This window comes from Nicotiana tabacum, chromosome 17 (genome assembly GCF_000715075.1).
Source record: "Nicotiana tabacum cultivar K326 chromosome 17, ASM71507v2, whole genome shotgun sequence".
NCBI classification, from domain to species: Eukaryota; Viridiplantae; Streptophyta; class Magnoliopsida; order Solanales; family Solanaceae; genus Nicotiana; species Nicotiana tabacum.
Window position 1 is genome coordinate 100,435,516 of NC_134096.1, and position 11,019 is coordinate 100,446,534.

Below are 11,019 nucleotides of genomic sequence, written 5' to 3' on the forward strand. Positions count from 1 at the left end.
TGTTTACCCTCAAAATTGGATAACAATTAAATTTGTTAGTAGTTTAAAGGATATACAGATTAACTTGATACATAGCGATAATTTATATTGTAATTGAAATAAATAACGATAAATTAACTGCAAATCACGTGAATTGGATGGTTTCAGCCTAGGAAAGTTAGCTACCCTTGAGTTGAATATACTTTTATTGACACAAAGATACCAAAGAATAAGAACTGCGGTTAGATGTGCGACTGCAGAATCATTATGTGAACCGCAAAACCCATTGTGCGACCGCAAATTGGTCGCAGACCTGACCAGTGTAGCCCAGTTCTAGGCATCAGTTTTGCAGTCCATTGTGCGACCCGCATACCCATTGTGCAGTCCATTGTGCGACCGCATACCTGAGTTCTGAGGGTCCATTTTCCTATTTTTATAACCCAACCCTATTTTGATAAATAGGCTTTGTGACTTATTTTGGGGCAATTTTCTGATAATTTTAGAGAGAAGTGAGAGTGTTCTAGAGAGAGGAAGAAGCTCAAGTGCTTTGTTCATCAAAAATCTTGTTCAAGCTTTGAATCCAACAAGAAAATATCACAAGATCTTCACCCAAGAAGTAAGGTACTAACCCCTAGTCTTTAATTTCGAGTTTGGGTAAAGATGGGTGATTGTGAGTGTGATTCTTGGATGTGAGATTATTAGTTATACAAGCTTGTACCAATAAGGTTGTGAAAAAATTGTTGAGTTCAAATGGGTAAAGATTGGATTGAAAATGGTAGAAATCTTCAAAAAATTTAATTGAGGATTTGAAAGGCAATCCGATGTCGGAATTCGATAATTTTTATATGGTTGAACTCGTATCGGAATGGGTGTCCGTATTTTATGAGGTTTTTTGGGATTCGAGACGTGGGTTCTACTGTCAATTTTTAAATAAATTTTATATTTTAATCCGGAAAATTTATAATTTCATATGGAATTAGTTCCTACGATTCATGTTGAGTATGTTGAATTGTTTGCGATTAGATTTGAAGCTTTTGGAAATGAATTCGCGAGGCAAATGTGTATTGGAATCTTGAAATTGGTTGCGAAGCGAGGTAAGTGTCGTAGTTAACCTTTGACTTAAGGGAATAGAACCCTTGAATTATTTGATATTTGAAATTCATGTGAACGACATATAGGCGAGGTGACGAGTGTCTATACGTCATCGAATTAATTATTTGCATAATTATCTTAAAATCATAAATTATTTTAAATCATGAATTAATTATTATATTAATTATTTCTCTCATACCTTGCTCAATATTATGCCCTAAATCCATGCTATAATTGCTACATGTTTATTTGATTTATGTGACTTAATTGCTACTTGACATTTAGCATACTAATTATTAAATTGCCTATTTTCTCTTTAATTTTCACAATTAATTGCTACTTGTCTTCACTTATTTCTAAATAAATCATAATTATTGTATGCTCATTGTCTTATAATTTTATATTAATTATTGCATTTATTGGAGTAATTTCTTTTATAAGAATTAGTAAATTATATTATTGGAGGAGCGGGTCACACGCCGCAACAGAATTTATTGACATGAATATATTGGAGGAGCGGGTTGCACACCGCAGTAAAATTTATTGAAATGAATATATTAGAGGAGCGGGTTGCACCCGCAACCGAATTGATTGAAAGATATATTGAGGATCGGGTTGCACACCGCAACGGGATTAAATAAAAATGAATATATTGTGGGATCGGGTTGCACGCCGCAATAGAATTGAATATGAATATTTTGTGGGATCGGGTTGCACGCCGCAACGGAATTGAATATGAATATATTGTAGGATCGGGTTGCACGCCGCAACGGAAACTGATTGAAATAATAATTGGTTATGACTGTCGAGTTGGCCTCAACTGCTGAAATGAGATACCTGTTTTATTTCTATTATTGTTGTTATTTTTATTATTATTTTTGCGTACCGGTTAATGTAAGTGACTTGCCTTAGCCACGTCACTACTTCGTCGAGGTTAGGCTCGGCACTTACTGGATACATGGGGTCGGTTGTACTCATACTACACTCTGCACTTCTTGTGCAGATTTTGGAGTTGGTCCCAATGGCGTATAGTGGATTTGCTCGGATTCAGCTACCAAAGGAGACTTGATGTATAACTGTACAACGTCCGCAGTTCTGAAGTCCCCTTCTATCTTATCTTAGTTGTGTATTATCCTTCAAACAACTTGAATTTTATTCAGACCTTAATTTGTATTATTCTAGTAGCTCATGCACTTGTGACACCAGTCCTGAGATGGTATTTAGACATCGCTATTATTATGAATTATTCACTCTATTTCAGACTTTATTTTCGCATTTATTTCTTTGTTATTAATTAATTTAAAATTATTTTAAAATGGGTAATATTAATCTAATGTTGGCTTGCCTAGCAAGTGAAATGTTAGGCGCCATCACGGTCCTGAATGTGGGAATTTCGGGTTGTGACAAGCTGGTATAAGAGACTTGTCGCGGCCCCGTTTTTCTCGCAAAAAATGGGCTTCGACGCGTGCCAACTCCTTTTAGAATGGAAAATAGAGTGCTAAAGAAGAAGAGTCACCACCAAACGATTTTAAGGTGTGTTAGGGCACCTATTATGCAGATAACTCTGTTTGACTAGTCAACGCCACCAAAGATCGGGTAAGGGCTCAAGTTACCTCAAAGAGAAGGTGTTAGGCACTCCTCGAGGTCCACAACTGTGGGTCCCGGCCGAACTTAAGATTATGTGGATTACGATTAAGCTAGGTGATCAAGTAAACAAAGGGAATTCATAAGTCAAAGAACTTTATTACAACATGATTAATACAGATCTTAGTGCGAATATAGGGATACAACTATTTAGATCTAATAACCACATATAAAGAGGAGGGGTGTCATGACCCGAATATCCCACCTTCGGACTGCGATGGCGCCTAACATTTCACTTGCTAGGCAAACCAACGTTAGAATAATATTAACCAATTTTTAAACAATCTTTACATTATTAATAATCAAGAAAACAAAAGCGGAAGCAAAGTTTGAAATATAGTGAAATAATCCAAAAATGCAACGGTGTCTAAATACCATCCTAGAATTAGTGTCACAAGTGCACGAGCTTCTAGAATAAATACAAATAAAGGTCTAAATAAAATAAAGCTGTCTGGAAATAAACGCACAGCTAACGTAAAAATAGACGGGGACTTCAGAACTACGGACGCCATGCAGTTATACCTCAAGTCTCCTATGGTAGCTGAAATCCGAGCAAGTCTACGGTACGCCGCTGGGACCAACTCCAAAATCTGCACAAGAAGTGCAGAGTGTAGTATCAGTATAACCGACCTCATGTACTGGTAAGTGCTGAGCCTAACATCGACGAAGTAGTGACGAGGCTAAGGCGGGTCACTTACATTAACCTGTACGCAATATTAGTAACAACAACAATAATAGAAATAATTCAGGTAACTCATTTATAATAATTGAATCCAACTCAGCAGTAATAACCAATTATCATTTCCATCAATTCTGTTGCAGCGTGTTACCCGCTCTTACCATATATTCACACTCAATTCTGTTGCAGCATGCAACCTGCTCTCATAATATATTCACATTCAATTCTGTTGCAGCGTGCAACCCGCTCTCACAATATATTCACATTAATCAAGTCTGTTGCAGCGTGCAACCCGCTCTCACAATATATTCACATTAATTAAGTCTGTTGCAGCGTGTAACCCGCTCTCACAATATATTCACATTAATCAAGTCTGTTGCGGCGTGCAACCCGATCCCCCAATATATATATATATATATATATATATATATATATATATATATATGTCGACTTTTAAACAAGTTTGTTGCGGCGTGCAACCCGATCCTCCAATATAGACTATTAATAAGTCTGTTGTGGCGTGCAATCCGATCCTCCAATATGGACTTTTAATAAGTCTGTTGCGGCGTGCAACCCGATCCTCGAATATGGACTTTTAATAAGTCTATTGCGGCGTGCAACCCGATCCTCCAATATGGACTTTTAATAAGTTTGTTGCGGCGTGCAACCTGATCCTCCAATATGGACTTTTAATAAGTCTGTTGCGGCGTGCAACCCGATCCTCCAATATAGACTTTTAATAATTCTGTTGCGGCGTGCAACCCGATCCTCCAATATATTCATTATAATCAATCATGTTGCGGCGTGCAACCCGCTCCTCCAACATATTCATTTATCAACTCTTATAGAAGAAATTTTCCCAATAAATGTAACAATTAATATAAAATTATAAGATAACAAGCATTCAATAATTATGATTTAATCATGAAACAAAAAAATGACAAATAGCAAATTATTATGGGAATCATGGAGGAAATAGGCAGTTTAATATTTAATATGCTAAATGTCAAATAACAATTAAACACGTAATTCAAATAGCATGTAACAATTAATGCAGGAATTCAAGAATTAATATTTGACAAAGAATAGGAGAGAAACAATCATTATGATAATTAATTTATAATTTAAAATAATTTTTAATTTTTCAAGTAAGCAGGCAAACAATTAATTTGACGACGTATAGACACTGGTCACCTCACTATACGTCGTTCACATGCAATTCACATAACAAATAATTTAAGGGTTCTATTCCCTCAAGTCAAAGTTAACCACAACACTTACCTCGCTTAGCAAATTCCAATCAATTATTCAACCACAACTTTTCCTTTTAAATTTTTCTCCAAAAGCTTCAAATCTATTCACAAACAATTCGATATATTCAATACGAATATTAGGAATTAACTCCATATGAATTTACTAATTTTTCGGATAAAAATCCGAAATTCACTAAAATATTTGGCAGTGGGACCCGCATCTCAAATCTCGAAAACAACATACGAAATCCGAACATCTATTTCGAGACGAGTCCAACCATATAGAAATTATCCAATTCCGATGCCAAATGGACCTTCAAATCTTAAATTTTCGTTTTTGGAAGATTTTAGAAAAATATGATTTTTCTTCCATAAATTCACGGATTCATGATATAAACGAGTATGGAATCATGAAATATAATCAATATAGGATAAGTTACACTTACCCAATGTTTTTCCGTGAAAATCGCCCAAAATTTGCCTTAACCGAGCTCAAAAATGGGAAGGAGTTGAAAATGGGTCGAAACCCCATTTCCAGAACTTAAGTTCTGTTTCTGGAATTTTTACCGTTCGCGTTCACGAAGGTACTCTCGCGAACGCGAAGCACAACTTTTTGATGTCCAACTTTTACTCTTCGTGAACGCAAGGGCTACTTCGCGAACGCGAAGCTTGCCTGGCTTGGCCTTCACGAACGCGAGATGCCCTTCGCGAACGCGAAGGCAATTGACCTGGCCAGTCTCTTTCCCTTCGCGAACGCGAGGCTTCGATCGCGAACGCGAAGCTTCGCATCCCAAGCCTTCGCGAATGCATTCTCTCTGTCACGAACACGAAGCACAAAATGTGCCAGAGCCAATTTGCTCTTCGCGAACGCGAGATTCCCCTCGCGAACGCGAAGAAGGAAACCAGAAGCAGGTTTCTGCATTTTCCTCAAGTCCAAAAATGATCCGTTAACCACCCGAAACTAACCCGAGCCCTCGGGGCTCCAAACCAAACACGCACCCAAGTCTTAAAACATCATACGAACTTGCTCGCATGATCGAATTGCCAAAATAACACCAAGAACTACAAATTGGATACCAAATCAAAGGAAATTTTCAAGAAAACTTGAAAACTTATATCTTTACAACCGGGTGTCCAAATCTCGTCAAATCAACTCCGATTCTCACCAAATTCGGAAGACAAGTCATAAATATTATAGTGGACCTATCTCGGGCTCCGAAACTAAAATACGGATCCGAGGTCAATAAATCCAACTTCAGTAATTTCTTAAAAATCATTAAACTTTCAAGCCTTTAATTTTTCATCAAAATTCCATATCTCGGGATAGGGACCTCGGAATTCGATTCCGGGCATACGCCCAAGTCCCAAATCATGATACAGACCTACTGGAATTGTCAAAGTACTAATCCGGGTCTGTTTGCTCAAAATGTTAACCAAAGTGAACTCAGTTGAGTTTTAAAGCTCTATTTCACATTTTAATCCATTTTTTACATAAAAACTTTTCGGAAAATTGTACGGACTGCGCACACAAGTCGAGGAATTATACATGATGCTTTTCGAGGTCTTAGAACACAAAATTACTTATTAAATTTAAAGATGATATTTTGGGTCATCACTTTCTCCACCTCTAAAACAAACGTTCGTCCTCGAACGGAGTTAGAAAAAGTACATGAGCTAGAGAAAAGGTGTGGATACTTACTCCTCATGTCCGACTCGGACTCCCAGGTAGATGCCTCTACCGGCTGACCTCTCCATTGCACCCGAACTGAAGGATAACTCTTAGACCTCAACTCTCGGACCTGCCGGGCTAGAATAGCCACCGGCTCCTCCTCGTAAGTCAAATCTTTGTCCAACTGGACAGAGCTGAAATCTAACACATGGGATGGATCGCCATGATATTTACGGAGCACACATGGAACACCAGATGAACCGCTGATAAATTATGTGGTAATGCAAGCATGTAGGCTACTTCACTCACCCTTTCAAGAATTTCAAAGGGTCCGATATACCTAGGACTCAACTTGCCCTTCTTTCCGAACCTCATTACACCTTTCCTAGGTGAAACCCAGAGCAATATTCTTTCTCCAACCATGAATGCAATATCATGAACTTTACGGTCGGCATAACTCTTTTGCCTAGAATGAGCTGTGCGAAGTCGATCCTGAATAATCTTGACCTTATCCAAGGCATCCTGTACCAAATCGATACCCAACAACCGAGCCTCTCCCGGTTCAAACCAACCAACTGGCGATCGGCATCGCCTTCCGTATAATGCCTCATATGGAGCCATCTGAATGCTCGACTGGTAGCTATTATTATAAGCAAACTCCGCAAGTGGCAAGAAATGATCCCAAGAACCTCCAAAGTCTATAACACAAGCGCGGAGCATATCTTCCAATATCTGAATAGTGCGCTCTGACTCTCCATCTGTCTGGGGATGAAATGTTGTACTCAACTCCATCCGCGTGCCTAACTCACGCTGTACAGCCCTTCAGAAATGTGAGGTAAACTGCGTACCTTGATCTGGAATAATAGACACGGGCACCCCGTGAAGGCGGACATTCTCACAAATGTATATTTCAGCTATCCTCCCTGAGGAATAGGTAACTGCCACTGGAATGAAATGTGCTGACTTGGTCAACCTGTCCACAATGACCCAAACTGCGTCAAATTTTCTCTGAGTCCGTGGGAGCCCAACAACAAAATCCATAGTGATACGCTCCCACTTCCACTCAGGAATTTCTAACTTCTAAAGTAAACCACATGGTCTCTGATGTTCGTACTTAACTTGCTGACAATTCAGACACCGAGCTACATATGCAACTATATCCTTTTTCATCTTCCTTCACCAATAATGTTGCCGCAAATCTTGATACATTTTGGCGATACCTGGATGAATAGAATACCTGGAACTGTGTGCCTCTTCGAGAATTAATTCATGAAGCCCATCCATAATAGGCACACAAATACGACCCTGCATTCGCAGAACTCCTTCTTCCCCCACAACAACCTGTTTGGCATCACTGTGCCATACCATGTCCTTAAGGACAAGTAAATGAGGATCATCATACTGCCTCTCTCTGATGCACTTATATAAAGAAGACCAAGCGACTGAGCAAGCTAGAAACCGACTGGGTTCTGAAACATCTAACCTCACGAACTGATTAGCCAAAGTCTGAACATCTGCAGCTAATGGCCTCTCACCAACCGGAATATACGCAAGACTTTCCATACTCACAGCCTTTCTACTCAAAGCATCGGCCACTACATTGGCCTTTCCGGGGTGATACAAAATGGTGATATCATAATCTTTCAACAACTCCAACCATCTCCTATGCCTCAAATTAAGATCTTTTTGTTTGAACAGATACTGAAGGCTGCGATGATCAGTAAATACCTCACATGAGACACCATAGAGGTAATGCCTCCAAATCTTCAGCGCATGAACAATGGCTGCCAATTCTAAGTCATGGACAGGATAATTCTCCTTATGAACTTTCAACTGCCGTGTTGCATATGCAATTACCTTGCCATCTTACATTAATACTGCACCAAGCCCAATGTGAGATGCGTCACAATATACCGTATACGATCCTGAACATGTGGGTAATACCAACACTGGCGCCATAGTCAAAGCGGTCTTGAGCTTCTGAAAGTTCAACTCACACTCGTCTGACCATCTGAATGGGACACCTTTCTGGGTCAATTTGGTCTTAATAGTTGTTCATAATCAATTACAGAATAGTCAATTAACTTCATGTTAACAAAAATCTCGTTTCAAACCTTCACAATACTAATAACGAGATGTGAGACATGAAGATCTCATAATTATTTACCCGAATTAACGAGTCACATTTAACGCTACCTGGGCGGGCACCTACCTCGTAGGTTACAACTCAATATTACAACACGAATTTGGAAAGTATGCACAGAGAATTTCATACGAATATTTTTCAAATAAGCCTAGCAGACATGACTCCATATTAGTACTATAGTACAAATTTAATTTTCACTAGGGAGAATTTAAACACAAGAATTTTTTTATCATAAGGATCTCGTCCTTATATAACTTCCACCGCAGCTCATAGCCCGATTTAAACATATCAATTTATTTTAAAATACGAGGACCTCGGCCTCAGTTCTGAATCACAAGCAATATGCACATCTTGCCAATCGAAACTTTTCATTTTCTCATTTTAAATAACTTTCGTTAAACAAAATCACAGCACATAATGAAACCCACACCGGTAGGGCATATAATTCACAATTTGTAATTAATTATCCGGAAATACATCAGAACATACCGAAATAAGTACCAGAAAGGCACCTTTATCCTCACATATCTTATTAGAGTCCATCATGGAATGATAGGTGTAGTTATCTCCATAAAACCTCCCAACATAAGTGGACACATAAGTAGATTATAGAATTACGAAGCCCACTCATAAGTGGGACACAATAGGAGGACTCCTCTTGATTCTCAGAACCGAATCAAGTTAAGGAAATTATTCCTTTATTTTAAATCGAGGTCGTACCTATAACAACACCATCTGAAGTAACGACCTCCACTATACCATAAAACAAATATAACAATGGCTGGGTCTCCACCTCTAGGACGCCTTCTATTCGCCTGTCCTCCACCCTTAACTGGTCGTGTGGGTGGTGTAGTAACTGCCATGGGGCACGTAGCCTGAATGCTTTGATGAAATATGCCTCTCACAAGTTTGGGACAATTTTCTCATGATGTGCCTAGTATCGTTGTATTCATAACAACCCCTTTGCGGGTTTGGCTGCTCATATTGAGTCCGTGCCAGATGACTGGAATAACCATCGTAGGAAACTCATGCCGGTGGTGCATTAACAAAACTTACTGGAGCACCCCGGGTAATCCGATGTGCGGACTGGCCTGGTTGACTGTCCGAGCCCCTGCCATAATGATTTTTTTTCAGTAGAATCCACTGAATTCCCCAGAACTTCGAAGCGCCTTGGTCTCCTTATCTTGGCAATTTCTACCACTAGCAGAAATGAAGTATGAAGTATTAGTCTGTAGCTCCTGAGTCATACAAAATTTTACGATCATAATTAAGTCCTTTAATGAGTCTGTGGACTCACTCTCTGGCTGTAGGAAGCAAAGTTGGAATATGACGGGCTTACTTATTGAACCCGATGGCATAGTATGACACCGTCATGGTGACCTGATGCAATCGTTTAAACCCTATGCGCCATGCATTACGGAGAGTCCGGGAAACAAACTCTTTCAAAAGCATTTTTGAGAACCGAGCCAAGTGGGCGGTGTTGTATTGACTGGTCTGCCCTCTTCATATGCTTGCCACAGACACCTGTGGAGAATTATCTCTCCCAAGACCATTTTCTTCTTTTGTTATGCTGACTCAACACTGTTGAGCTGACCCATTTCTTAACATACCCTTCGATTCTTCTCAGAGGTAACCCTTACCCCTATTTATATACAACGATCACAAAAGTATAGCTCCATACAGACAAATCTTGGCACAAACCACATAGTCCAGAATCTCGTCATCCACTGTACTTCCTCCGAAGCACCCCCAAAATCCGCAACCGTTACGTCCACGCTGAGTAGACCTTCTATAAATTTAATGTTGTTTCTCTAACTTTTTTGGTACTGAAGTATAAGATTATTACGGAGGCGGACATACCTCAAGTCCCAACCTTATCCTCTACAAGATCTCAGGGCTTAAACACATATAAATTTTGGAAGAACCTTTCAGTACTATATATATACATTTCAGGCCAAAACTGATATAACACATGACTCGCAATCCATTCATTGATAGTGGACTCCCCCACTCGATGCGAAGTCATAGTTCACCACGTCCGATGGTCTACAATATTAACCTTCACAACTCGTATAAATCAACCAGATGCCAAGGTACATTGCACCCCCCACATTATTCACTGGGTGATCTCTTTATACATCTGCATCTTCAGTCGGAATCACACGTTGAGGCAATGCACAACTGATACTGAGCGCACAATGCCATACATGAGTAGATACAAAGGAATGTGAGATATAGATTTCAAGCAAATTCAATGTCGCACGATAAGGAATGAAAGAGGTGATATTATTCCTAAACTTCATAGCCTCTAAGAGATAAGTACAGACGTCTCCGTACCGATCCTTCAGACTCTACTAAGCTTGCTCGTGACTCGTGAGACCTATATAACCTAGTGCTCTGATACCAACTGCCACGACCCGAATTTCCCACCTTTGGACCATGATGGCGCCTAACATTTCACTTGCTAGGCAAGCCAACGTTAGAATAATATTAACCAATTTTTAAACAATCTTTACATTATTAATAATCAAGGAAACAAAAGTGGAAGCAAAGTTTG